General features: G+C 40.1%; 1 long non-coding RNA gene across 1 annotated transcript in view; it reads right to left on the minus strand.

The window, feature by feature from the left end:
- Window positions 1–480: 480 nt before the first annotated feature.
- The window catches only part of LOC106725935, a 16,502-nt gene continuing 2,197 nt past the window's right edge, over window positions 481–14,785 (minus strand). Inside the window, exons 2-3 of the long non-coding RNA XR_001361944.1 lie at window positions 5,227–5,380; window positions 481–559 (exon numbers count right to left, since the gene is read on the minus strand). This is a non-coding gene — a long non-coding RNA (uncharacterized LOC106725935). The remainder of the gene's footprint in view (window positions 560–5,226; window positions 5,381–14,785) is intronic.

Raw genomic sequence — 14,785 nt, forward strand, 5'->3', positions numbered from 1 at the left:
AGAAAACTACCACTACTGAAAAAACACTCAACAAAATAAGCAAATCGAAGGAATTATTCAAAGAGGAGAATAAACTTCAAAATAAAATGTATTTAGTGTCCTAAGAATAGGACACTAATGTTAAGTAAAATAAGAGCAGATGGCCATAACCTATAAAGAAAAAAGTCCTGGGAATATAAAGTAATAACTGAAATATAAAATTCAATGAAGGGCTAGAATAAAAGGTCAAGGAACAAAGAGAAAAAAAAAACAGACGCATGGCAAAATGAAAGAAAAAATTTAAAATAGTGCATTGCTAGAGAAGCTCTAAGAGAAAGTAAAAAACAAAAAACATAAAAGAATACAGAGAACACAGATGGGAAAAAAATAATAAAAGAAATATACGAAGATTTCCCAAAACTGAAGAAAGACATGAAAGTCTGCATTTTCAAAGGGTCCACCGTTTGAATGAATTACAGAATGAGCAAACAAGGACTACAGCTCACCCTCCTTCAATTTCATAATCCCACGGGTACAGAGGCCCCGACACAAAAAGCTTCCAGAGAACAAAGCAGGTTACCTACAAAAAATTCTTCATGTTAGTGGCAAGCCTCTTACCAGTAAACTGGTTACTGAAATGTAATGGAATTCAACCTTCAAAATTCTGAAGAAAAACTATTTTGAAGCCTGAATTCTATACCCAGCCAAGGTATGTACCAGGTGTGAACGTGAAAAGGACATTCTCAAACACGGTGTGGACAAGCACACACACACACACCCTTTCTGAGAAAATTACTTCAGGAAGTGCTCTAGAAAACTGCAAAATAAATCCGAGAGAGAGAGAGAGAGATCGATCTAAGAGAGCACAGAACTTGTCCAAGAATGCAATCAAATAGCATGATATTAGCTGATCATACCCATATGAAAAGGCAATTCATATTAGAACTTCAACAAATAGTATGATTTCAAAACTGGAAAACCAAGTGATATTATAAAGGCATATACAGTCTTCTACCAATAGGGGGGAAATGTGGCAATTAGAAAATCCAGGAAAAAAACAGTTCTACCCAAACTAGAAGCCAAACTAAAGTATGACATGAACTTGAGTAGCAACGGCGTGTAAGAAATTCATCTGCTCTCCCATCACATGCATCCTACTACTTTGTTTACAGTTAATATTGTTTACACAGCATAATAGTGATTACTGCTTTTTGGAATCAAGTATAGCTATTAAACCTTGATGATATAAAATAAATGTTACAGTTAACAAATTGGAGAAGAAATGTGAGGAATTCAAGGGAAAGACTGTAAGGGTACTAATTTTTATTAACTCATGAAGTGGCAAGATTATGTCTAAATAATTTATAGAATTAATGATGCAGTAAGTTTAACTATAAAGGCCCCCAAAAAAAGAAAAAAAATGAAGAGAATAAGTACTGAAAGTAAAACTGCTCATTTTTTCACAATGGGGATATACTAGACTACTTAAGATTCATCAAAAATAAAGTTTAGCACATTATATATAAAATTGGGATAATCAGCAGAAGAATTAAAAAGAGAAAAGGTCTGCCCGGCCGGTGTGGCTCAATAGTTGAGCACTGACCTATGAACCAGGAGGTCACGGTTAGATTCCCAGACAGGACACATGCCCGGGTTGTGGGCTCAATCCCCAGTGTGGGGCGTGCAGGAGGCAGCCAATCAATGATTCTCTCTTATCCCGGATGTTTCTATCTGTCTCTCCCTCTCCCTTCCTCTCTGAAGTAAATAAAAATATATTTTTTAAAAACTAGAAAAGGTCTAAAATAGTTATCTCTGAGCAGCCGTGGGCAAACTACGGCCCGCAGGCCGGATCCGGCCCGTTTGAAATGAATAAAACTAAAAAAAAAAAAAAAGACCGTACCCTTTTATGTAATGATGTTTACTTTGAATTTATATTAGTTCACACAAACACTCTATCCATGCTTTTGTTCCGGCCCTCCGGTCCAGTTTAAGAACCCATTGTGGCCCTGAGTCAAAAAGTTTGCCCACCCCTGTCTCTGAGGATAGGAACTAGTTGGAAGAGGTAGAGGGTAGAAAGAGTTTTACTTTGCATTTTATACCTTTGTGTATTATTCAGTCTTGTGTTTATAAGACTATTACTTCCCAAAATTAATGCATGCATACACACACATACACACATGCACACACACGCACACATGCACGCACACACACACATGCATGCACACGCGCGCGCACACGCACACACACGCACGCACACACACACATGCATGCACACGCACGCGCACACGCACACACACGCACGCACACACACAAGCACATGCACACACAAATCACTAGAATTCTCTTTCCCTAACCAATGCAGGAAAGACACCGAGAAATTCTACTTTATTTTTTTTCCTTTTTCTATATCCCATGTACTATACACCAACCTTCTATAATGGTATTTCAGAGGAGTCACAATTAATTAAACAGACTCAACAAGCACTCTAAACCCTTGATAAAAGGTGGCGATAGCAACAGCTGACATTTATGTTAAAATGGCCAAAGCTCACCCACATCCATGATCTTATTTAAAAATACCTTCCTTCACACAGCAGAGAAATCTGAAAAAGCTTTCCAAATCTCTAAAATGAGAATAACATAAAAGGTATTAAACTGAACACAAACAGTCGGCCGCTTTGAAAACAGTTTGGCCGTTTTGATAAAGTTAAACATAAACTTACCATAGGTCCCAGCAATCTCATTCCTAGGTTATAGCCCAAGAAAAATACATCACACCAACACATGCACACACATGTTCCCAGCACCTTTACTCATAATAGCCCCAAACGAGGAGCAGCCCAAATGCTCATCGCCTGGCAAACACAAACTGTGGATGGAATACTACTCAACAATGAAAAGGAACAGACTAATGAAAAACACCACTATATAAATGAATCCTACAAGCTCAGGCAGCACACTTCTCAAACCCTGCTCTCACCCCATTATCCTCCTGTGTTTATATTTTCACTAGAGGCCTGGTGCACGAATTCGTGCACAGGGGCCCATTGGGCCAGGCCGGCTGGGGGGAAGGGCCGAGGGCAGTTGGCAGGCCGGCCCCGCCTCCTGATCGAACTCCTGGTTGAACTCATGGTGGTACTCCCTGTCGAGGGGACAATTTGCATATTAGCCTTTTATTATATAGGATTACTTTGCTCAAGGGCCAGAGACCTCAAGTTTTATCCTTGGGGGTCTCAGCCCCATCCCCTTTTTGCAGACCCATCACCATGGTCACCAGAGTAACCGCTTCATTGCCATGGTTACATACTCATTGCATGGCTCCCTAGCTCAGGGTATGTGCCATCATCTCTGCAGCCCAGGCCCTCGGGGACCTCATGCTGGGGAAAGGGTCCTAACACCTCCTCCCCGAGCCCGTCTCCAGGCCCTGATGCACAGCCTGCTGGCCCCTCAGCCCTCTCCCTACCACATGTGCCCTGCTTACAGCCAGAGGGGGTGAAGGCAGGGTATCTAGGTCTGAGGAGGAGAAAGCAAGAAGGGCCTTCCTCGGGGTACGGGGAGCACAGAGAAGGGAGGGCCCTGAGGCCCAGCCTCCGAGGGTGATGAACGCGGAGCAGAGGACTAGGCCTCCACAGCCTGGCCACAGTCTTTCCGCCTTAACACACAGCCCACCTCCCTGCCCCCTTGTGGCCCTGGGCTGTGGGTGCGGGGTCCAGGCTGGGTGACTTTCAGTATTTGTAAGCATCTCAGCAGAACAATAAAGCATTTGGAGTGTGGGGAAAAAAAAGTATTATGTAATGTGAAAGGTGAAAGTAGTCAAACTCAAAGGACTGCATGGCGTATGATTCTAATCATATGAAATTGCAAAATTATAGGCACAGCAGAGCAGTGGTTACCAAGGGAAGGCAGGAACTTTTCTGGGTGATAGAAATGTTCTATGTCATGATTATAGTGTTTGTTACACTCCTTTAAAAGTTTAGCAAAATTCATTAAGGGCACACTTAAAATGGGTATATTTTACTGTATGTAAATAACTCAATAAAGCTGATTTTCAAAAGCTCGAAAACACATCATCACATTTAACTATTGTCAACATCTTTCAGCATAGGTATGAACCACAGACCCTAAAAGAATATGAAAATCACACCTTAAAAGGCAATGCTTAACCAGAAAATGACACCAATAACCTAAAAGTCCTGAGAATGAAAGAGGCCTCATCCTACTCCAGTTGGCCACGTGGATAAGCAGTGGTTGCCTAGCAACTAGCCCAAACTCTAGAATTCTAATAAACACATTGACCACATTAGCAGGTGACCTCATAGTGGATAAAATGTTTTACACTGAAAAGTGCTTCCTTTAATATTAAAAAGCATAATAGTGCATTTGAATTATTTATCTAAAGTGAGAGTAAACAAGAAATACTAAAAGACCATGAAAAACAAAACATAAAATTAAACATAAACACACACACACACACTCTTTCCTCATGTGGTCTTTTAATCAGGGCTTTACTTACCTTCTCATGAGATTGTGAATCCAAGAGTTTGTGGGTGAACCCTCCCCCTTTACTACTTTAATCCCTTCCCCTACCACCACCCAAATTGGCTTAATATAACTGAATAATTTGATTTATGTTTACATGTCTTAAAATGCATACAAGTTAGACACTTTTTTGATATTAAATCATTCCAAAGATTTCTCTCTGTATTTGTAGAGTCCAGCAGGCAACACAGAAAACACGGCACCAATTTTCTGTAACATACATGCACACAACATACCAGAAAGCCAAACTTGACTATAAATGATCAAAATCAAGAATTACAGTCCGGCTGGCAGGGCTCAGTGGTTGAGCATCGATCTATGAACCAGGAGGTCCCGAGGTTCGATTCCCAGGTTGCGGGCTGGATCCCCAGTGTGGGGCGTGCAAGAGGCAGCCGAGCAATGATTCTCTCTCATCATTGATGTTTCTCTCTCTCTCTTTCTCTCTTTCTCTCTCTCTCTTTCCTCTCCCTTCCTCTCTGAAATATATATATATATATTTTATTTTTTTTAAGAAAGAATTACAAAGAACCCTTGAATAATAAGCAAATTCCTAACACATATGCTAAATATCATTTCTCTCTTACTGGACATAGTACATCACAGTTTACTTTGTTAACAGCATCAGAAAAAAAAAAATCAACTTCCAAAACACCACTAAGTGTCAGCACACTTACCAACCACATGGCTTTGGTTTTGTTGAACACTTACCCCTCTTCTGAACCCAACCTTCTTTCACAATGGTCACATCGCTCATGGTGGCTCCCCGCTAGCCCCCAACGTGGAGAAATGGGAGTGTGTGATATCAGCTTTGGGGTTTTTATCTGCTGCTGCTGCCCTTCCCACTCTCTAGTGATGACTCAGCCTGGAAGGAAGTATTGAAGAAAGAATGTCTTTTTTTTTCCATTCTTGGAGATCACACAGCAATAACAAACAACTAATTCTTTGTCGATGTCTTCAATGGGCCTGACCTTACATAAAAGCCCCGCTCTTCAAACTGGGGGACTTATTTATTAAATGGTTGTATAATGAACACACTTCCCTGGTCTTGTGACAGATTTCAAATGATAATGAAACTTTTAACCTAAGAGGCTGCAATAAAAAAAAATGTCTTTAAGAAAACCAGTCACACCTACACAAAGAATACAGAAAATGTGTTTGGTGATGTGTGTTTTGAGGCGAAAGGAAAGAGAATGAAAGTTACGTGGACTAAAAGTACATCTTCCATCTATGTCTAATGTCAAAATCTCTGTAAATTTAAACGTAGTTATGGGAAAGCAATTGTGAATGTTTTTAACTGCTGCATTTTATGTAAAATACCATGTGCTAAGAAACCAACACTTATGTATGCTTCGTCTGCTAGGTTCCAAGAAATATTTTAGGCTGATTGCAATAAGTAAAATATTATAAATAATACAAAATCAATTACTTTTAAAGTAGACAAAGTAAAAGAGAGAACATGAAAATATAAAAAACTATGGAGTATTCAAGATGTGTCAGCAACTCGCATAGGCACTTCAACCTATTAGTCATAGGTAATCTTCACAACAACCTTCGTAGGGTACTATTAACTCCATTTCACAGATGGGGAAACTGAGGTTCATAGAAATTAAACAGCTTGCCCGATTTGAACACAAAAGGATGGAGCCAAGCTGTCTGACCCCGCAGCCTGCATTCTTAACTCCAAAACGATGTTACCTTAAATCAGTGATTTTAAACTAGAATTTTTAAAACATGCAATAATACCAACACAATATACAGATGAAGAATTATAGAATTGTATGCCTGAAACCTATATCATTTTATTAACCAATGTTACCTCAATAAATTTAATTAAAACAAAACATGCAATACCTGACTACTTAGTCAAGGGACAAAACATGCAATACCTGACTATTTAGTCAAGGGCACTGATCTTTTTTTCCTTTAGATTATCAAATAAAAAAAATGACAGCATCCCTGGTCAGTTTGGCTCAGTGGATAGAGCGTTGGCCCCCTATCTTTTTTCCCTTAGATTATCAAATAAAAAAATGAGAGCATCCCCGGTCAGTTTGGCTCAGTGGATAGAGCGTTGGCCCCCTGAAGGGTCATGGGTTCAATTCCGGTCAAGGGCAAGTACCTGGGTTGCAGGCTCAATCCCTGACCCTTGTTGGAGCACGTGTGGGAGGCAAACAATCAATGTCTCTCTCTCACATCAATGTTTCTCTCTGTCTCTCCCCCTCCCTTAAAACTAATAATAATAATAATAATAATAATAATAATCGCCAGTACAATAGGTGTCCAGTGTGAAGGAAAATCATACCGCAGAATTTCAGTAATTAGTTTATAGGTGCCACGAAATGAAAAAGGTTGGAAATCGCTGCCTCCAATAAAGATAAAAGGAAGCCGGAGTAAAAGGCTGTGCATCTGTGAAGATGGGCCATGCATTTAGCATGAGCTTTCAGGAAGCAATGCAAATAAGGAAACTCTATAGGTTTCAATAGTTACAGCACCCACAAGTATTAAAAAAAAAATGCTCACAAGGAATATAATTCTTCCTGCGACAAAAGTCTGAAATTTTTATCATGGGTCTTTACAAGACACCTTCTAGTGCAGCGGTTCTCAACCTGTGGGTCACGACCCCTTTGGGGGTCGAACGACCCTTTCACAGGGGTCGCCTAAGACCATCGGAAAACACATATATAATTACATATTGTTTTTGTGATTAATCACTATGCTTTAATTATGTTCAATTTGTAACAATGAAAATACATCCTGCATATCAGATATTTACATTACGATTCATAACAGTAGCAAAATTACAGTTATGAAGTAGCAACGGAAATAATGTTATGGTTGGGGGTCACCACAACACGAGGATCTGTATTAAAGGGTCGCGGCATCAGGAAGGTTGAGAACCACTGTTCTAGTGTAAAAAAAAAAAAAAGGTCCTCAAAATATCCTCACACGTAAATAGCACTGGGCTTCACAGGGTGATTTCTTATTGTCCCTCTCAACCTAAAAAGGGAAATACCGAGATAAAATTGAGTGAAAGCGTTTCCTCCCAGAAAACCAAAAACATGGCCCAGGGACACACGCGTCCATTTCAGATAACCAGCAAATGGACGGACGGACTCCATCAGGTGCTGTTTTTTTCTACTGGGTTTAGGCCAAGGGGTAAGCAAAGGAGAGACTCCTAGGCTAGGACTAGACTGAATTACAGTTCTTCTTCTGATGCAAATGAAGGGCACAGCCTCATCCTTGCGTGGTCAGGAATCCAGACTAAAGGTCCCACAAAGTCTGTGTAGCTGAAGGGAAGACCATGGTCATCATGGCCATCATGTGCCTGGGGCTGCGACAGGACCCCCAGGCAGGGCCAAGCCCGTCCCCAAAATCGTCAGGCTCTCCTACTGAAGAGGGTCCAAAGGGATATTAGAATCTGGAGGTACTTCCCCCAAAATATGTTTGACGGAATATTAAAAAGAAATTCTGGAAAAATTTTTTTTAAAAAAAAGATGGAAAAAGAAAAATTCTTTGGTCCAGTAAGTTGGGAAACTTCTACAAACCACGTCTTGCTCTTGAAACATGACGATAAACATGTTAAGCATCTCAGCAAATCCTAAATGTATCTGCACACACAGGGCTTTTTATTTTTGTTTTTTCTTTAGTAGCGTGTATTGATATCCAGAGGAGCGCACGTTGGGAAATGCCACAGGATGTGGCCACATAATTCAAGACAAGACTCATTTCACCATGAAAAGCAGGCAACAAACAAAGAAACCACAAAACCCTTCACTCAAGAATCCAAAGATCATTTTTAATTTCGCTTATGAAACTTCCTGAAGACCTCAACATAGCCCGCTGGCTACATGATACACCCAGAGCTAGATCATTAAAAGGGTTAACTCTTGACATAGATGATTAAAGGGAGTTAAGTACTGGGAACACGGGTACAAAATGATGTCTTTTGAGGGGCTGCCCTGTCGGCCTTCTCTTTGCTTCTACCCTAGCAAGGGGCCTCACACCCACTGCAGCGGTTCTCAACCTGTGGGTCTCGAACAATGAAAATGCATCCTGCATATCAGATATTTACATGACGATTCCTAACAGCAGCAACATTACAGTTATGAAGTAGCAACGAAAATAATTTTATGGTTGGGGGTCACCACAACACGAGGAACTGTATTAAAGGGTCGCGGCATTAGGAAGGTTGCGAACCACTGCAGCAATTCTTCGCTTCTGACTATAAAATTATCTAACAGGGGTAAAAGGAAACTCTACCTAGCTGAATATTCTTAGGATTAGAAATGGAACAGGTCAGGGATTAATGCTTAGTAATAACCAAAAGTAATACATATCCAATAAATGTATGTAAAGTGTGTACTTTCCTATTTAAATAATTACCAAACCTCTATTTAAAAAAAAACAACCACCTAGAAAAACAACAGTATTGTCAAAATTGATTTTATTTTTTTTAAGTGGACATTTCGTTACAAGGATCTTAAAGCTGGAAGCGACCTTCGGTTTACAGCAGAGGGAAGGGTCGAGCCAGATGAAGAGACTGGGCCAGGGTCAGGGGGCTCCTCTATGGGGACCCCACACAGAGAACCCGGCGCATGCTCCTGCCACCAGCGCTGCCTCTTCAGTATCAAACAAGAGGCTAAAATATTCACATCAACCCAAAGTCAATGAATTGTATTTCATAAAGGAACAGTTTCAAAAACTAGTGTTTTAGATAAAAACTGGTCACTGGCGCTTATCTATTTAAACTGTTAAAATGTATGTTAAATCAATCGGATAGAATTTGTCATCTTGGTGAGGGGCAGTGGCCCCACACATTATAGAGATGGCTTTATGCATTGGCACCTTAAAATGTGAACAGATTCTACCCCTAGTCGTAATTTTCAGCTTTAAAAATTGCTCCTGAGTCTCTACTGACTGAAATGACACACTCTTCGAACAGAAGTGCTCGTTTGTATATAAAAACAATGCTATTAACTCATAAGCAGCAAACTATGCTGGTTAATTTTCCTGCAATGACAACATTCCTGTACCTCGTCACCTACACTCTCCCCCTCAGTCTGTTAAAAATACTAACCTGCAGCTCTAGCTGGATTGGCTCAGTGGATAGAGCGTCGGCCCTCGGACTGAAGGGTCCCGGGTTCGATTCTGGTCAAGGGCTTGTACCTCAGGTGCAGACTCGATTCCCAGCCTGGGGCCGCATGCGGGAGGCAACCAATCGATGTGCTTCTCTCACATCAATGTTTCTCTCTCTCCCCTTCCCCGTCTCCCTCCCTCTTTCCCTCCCTCCCTTCCGCTTTCTCAGAAAAGCAATGGAAAAATATCCTTGGATGAGGATTAACAAAAAAAAAACAAACAAAAAAAAAACACAACAAAAAACAAAGAAAACCCACTAATCCGAAAAATGATGAGCTGGACTTGAAGCATGTAATCTGTTCCCGAAAGTAGAGTGAACTTCACCTCATCCTAACTTCCCTAGAAATCTGTTCTATCTAATGACCTATAAGTGTGTAATCTGTTCCCGAAAGTAGAGTGAACTTCACCTCGTCCTAACTTCCCTAGAAATCTGTTCTATCTAATGACCTATAACAGACAAAATTTGGTTTATTTTCCTTTTAAGCCTACTCATTAAACATGTCATCACTGGGTAACCTAATTTTTCCCATTCTTATAAAAAAAATTGCACACGAAATTCTTGGCAGATTCAATTTAGAATTTCCACAAAGTGGTTATAATAAGGGTACTTTTGTTCAGACTATTTGAGAATTTGATAACTGCACCTGAATGTCATTTTACAATTGGAAAAAAAAACATTTTCACATCTTTCACCTCATTCGGTAGCATTTTTATTTGTAAAACAAGTTGACAGTGCCTGACACATAATAGATGCTCAATAAATATGGAATAAACCAGTGGATAAAACAAGGCATGAAGATGCAGCCTTAATAAAAAACCGACTAAACAAGCTAATATTCAAAGTCAACAGAAAGCCATCTTAAAACCAAACCTGAACTTGAACATTATGGAAGCACCCACATATAAATAATTAGAATTATAATAAATATTCGTCCCTATCCATTGAAGTACGTTTCCTATAGACCTCCATTAATTATAAGGACTATCACACATTAAAATTATCCTTTTTCTCTCAACATTTTTGACAATTTTTTGTTGAGATGCTCAAGTTTCAATTCCCAAACAAATCAAGCATCAACACTACCCAAAATTATCCATGATGGGAGGAAAAAGAGAAAAAAGAATGGCATATTTTCTTTTTTTCTTCTTTTTTTTAAATATATTTTATTGATTTTTTTACAGAGAGGAAGGGAGAGGGATAGAGTTAGAAACATCGATGAGAGAGAAACATCGACCAGCTGCCACCTGCATACCCCCTACTGGGGATGTGCCTGCAACAACCAAGGATGCCCTTGACTGGAATCGAACCTGGGATCTTTCAGTCCGCAGGCCGACACTCTATCCACTAAGCCACACCGGTTAGGGCGGCTTATTTTCTTAATAATATGTGTAAGAATATTTTAAAGATATCTCTTTACTTATGACAACCAACCATTCAATTTGAAGCAAAAATTAAACTTCTTCAAACATCCTGTAAAAGTATCAATCACTCAATAAAACATATAATATACATATATGCAGTTAATAAATATGCATTGATTGTCTACTCTGTGACAGGGGCTACATTAAGTATACAGGGAGACAAGCAAAACCAAGTATTTAAAATCTGTTTCCAAACCTTTAATAACCTGCTATTAATGTGCTCTCTAGGAAAACGGTGACCAACCAATAATGACATGATTTCCCCACAGTTCCCAGAACGAGTTAGTGACAGGAAACAAGAGTGACTACGTGCAGTTCAAGCCTCCAATCAGGTCAGTGCGCTTTCTACCAAACATTATCTGAACTCTCGAAAATATGTTTAACATTTGAGAATAGCTCTGAACGTTTTTTTGATCAAATTATTCTTCAGAAGTCCAGTAAAGCACAGTGCGCTCAAATAAATTAGAAATTAATACATATCCCTGTGGCATCAGAAATGAAATTATGACAGAAGAGGAGAAGCAGGGTGACAAAGTTAAAAGGGCACCTCAGCAATTCTCTTTTTTTTTTTTACAAATAAAGGTTGTAATTAACATAGGTTGACAATTTCCGGGGTTAATTTCAAAGTTAAAGGCCACAATACAATTCTGTAATAATACAACTTTCTCTAAACTATAAACTGGGCTGTAATCAATATTATGTAGCATATACTGGCTCTGCACCACAATTTTCCACGTACTTTACATAGGCTAGTCAAACTGCATTAATGAAGATAACATGTTCAAATACATGAGAATGCTGCTACACTGAAATACCAATGCTGGAGAAGGGTAACCATAATGTAATTTTATGGTAGTCACCTATGCATAAGAAATAGGTGAAACTGATATATGCCGTAAGTGCCAAAAGCTCTACAAAACTTTTGAAAGGATTTGAGGGAAAAGAAAAAGTCTGAAGTGGGAGCGAAATTCAAGGCAACCTGCTCTCACTTCAAGGAACTCTAAAAGCCTGTCCGTGCCTTTCAAGAGTTATAATCCTGTGAAAACACACAACACATACGGAAGCGGGCCACACAAATGATGTATTTTGAATACCTCTCCTCTCTTCTGGGTGGATTTTCTTAAAAGTCTTTCTGTCAATATCTTCACTGAGCTTTACATTATGGGGGAAATACCTGCGAAAACACAGGCAAGTTTCTGACTTTCCCACAAAAGAGCCCTTCTTCAAAACTGCCCATTCTTAAAAATCAACTTCGCAAACTTTGAAATATACCTACAAAAACATAAAGCATTTCCTCCCTCTTCCCCACGCCTATTTAGGGTATTTAAATGCCATTTCAACCAACACAGCCGTTATTCATCAAAAAAGCATCCCGTGCCCTGACTGGTTTGGCTCAGTGGATAGAGCGTCGGCCTGCGGACTCAAGGGTCCCAGGTTTGATTCCGGTCAAGGGCATGTACCTTGGTTGCGGGCACGTCCCCAGTGGGGAGTGTGCAGGAGGCAGCTGATCGATGTTTCTCTCTCATCGATGTTTCTAACTCTATCCCTCTCCCTTCCTCTCTGTAAAAAATCAATAAAATCTATTTTTTTTTAAAGCATCCTGTGCCCCAGCCAGGTGGCTCAGTTGGTTGGAGCATCGTTCCTTACACCAAAAAGGCTGCAGGTTCGATTCCTGGTCAGGGCACATACCTAGATTGGGGGCTCCAACCCCAGTCGGGGCACATGCAGGAGACAACGGATAGATGCTTCTCTCTCCTCTCTCTCAGTCTCTCAAATCAATAAACATATCATCAGGTGAGGATAAAAAAGAACAACACTTGTGCTGGGTGATATATTTAATATTCTAATACGGAACAACTAGGAAAACGCTTATTGGATCCTTCCGAGTCCTAAAACACTGGGCAAGCTATGGATGAATTATCCCCTCCACGTCTCTTGTAGACTATGGCTTGTCTCCATGTGCAGGTACCTATGCTAACAGGGACAGGTGGAGGGTTGCTACTAAAAGAATTTTGGTTGCACAGTCGGCCATATTTCCCCAATACACATGTAAGATGCTTCCAAACTCTGTCCTGGGACCTCTCTGGTTATAAAATGGAAAAAGAGTTCGCATACACACAGAACACAGCTGGTACATGGTCCACTACATGCCACGAATCAGCTTGACCTTTCACCACCAATTAAAGGGAGAGTTAACGTGCAGGTACCGCATGTTACGAAGGGCAATGGACAAGCCAAAACATTTGGGTCTCTTTTTCCAACCTGCCCCACCAGCGTGATGATGCTGGTCCCTGAACTCTTCGTGCCTGTATTTCCTTCGCCATAAAAACAAAGATACAGAGCATCGGATGAACTCCAAATAGCCCTACAGAGCCAACATGTATGACTCTTCAAGATCAAATCTGCTCTCACTGCATTTATAACTGACATCTTAGTTAACAATGTTGTGATCATACAGTTCCTGTCCACAAAAGTCCAATATAGTTGGGAAGATACAACATTCAAACACCAACTGCACACGGACAAAACCTGAACTAAACTCCAATCCTAACAAAAGACATCTTCCTCCCTCTCCCATGCTCAGCCCCGCAAACACAGTATTTCTTAACACAGGGGAGAGAAATTCTCACTTGGCAGTCTTCTAGTGATCTGGTCTAGTAATTTTTTTTTTTTACCTTTCCCTTTGAATACTAGGAAAATATACTTATTTGGATGCGTAAAACATGTGCAGTTGGCATTAAATAAATATAGAGTATTGAAAAGGAAAGGAACTAAAAAAGCAAACCCACGGCTCAAGAAGCATACGTCAATTTCTCTATCAACTACTATTTGAAGATTCCCCGCACAGGAAGTATATGAACATCTAATCCACTGGTGCTACAATAAAATACGTAAACATTTGAGGCAGTTAATTCAGCATCTGAAATAACTAAAATGAAAAAGGATGTTGTTATGGGTCAAGCTACATGAACTTGATTTCTGGGAAAACGGTTATACTACATTATGGAAAATTAGCATTGTCACTGTGAACTCTAACAGGTACAAGTTAGTAAAAACACTAAAAGAAAATGTTTCAGAATGAGGGAAGTTAAAATGAAATGGATTTTTATAAACCAGAGTAAGTGTTTTCTCATGTTAAAATCACTTTCAAAAATGTAGCAGGGGAGCCCTAGCTGGTTTGGCTCAATGGATAGAGCGTCAGCCTGTTAGCATTGTCACTGTGAACTCTAATGGGTACAAACAAGTTAGTAAAAACACTAAAAGAAAGTGTTTTCAGAATGAGGGAAGTTAAAATGAGGTGGATTTTTATAAACCAGAGTAAGTGTTTTCTCGTGTTAAAATCACTTTAAAAAATGTAGCAGGGGTCGTCATGAAGATTAAATGCATATATACATACATGTTGGCCACATGTAACAATGCCTGGCACATGGCAATGGCTCACCAGGCATTGGCTAGCATGAACGCTGCACTGAATCTAGCTCATGAAAAGACCATGATAAAATAATTAAGTTAACATCTGATGATTCAGGGCTATCTTTGCAGGAGCCTACAGAACAGTGCATGCGCCCTGGCCGGTTTAGCTCAGTGGATAGAACATCGGCCTGCAGACTGAAGGGTCCCGGGTTCGATTCCGATCAAGGGCACATGCCTGGGTTGCAGGCTTGATCCCCAGTAGGGAGCGTGCAGGAGGCAACCAATCAATGAGTCTCTC

Source organism: Myotis brandtii, unplaced genomic scaffold (genome assembly GCF_000412655.1).
Source record: "Myotis brandtii unplaced genomic scaffold, ASM41265v1 scaffold20, whole genome shotgun sequence".
Lineage (NCBI taxonomy): Eukaryota > Metazoa > Chordata > Mammalia > Chiroptera > Vespertilionidae > Myotis > Myotis brandtii.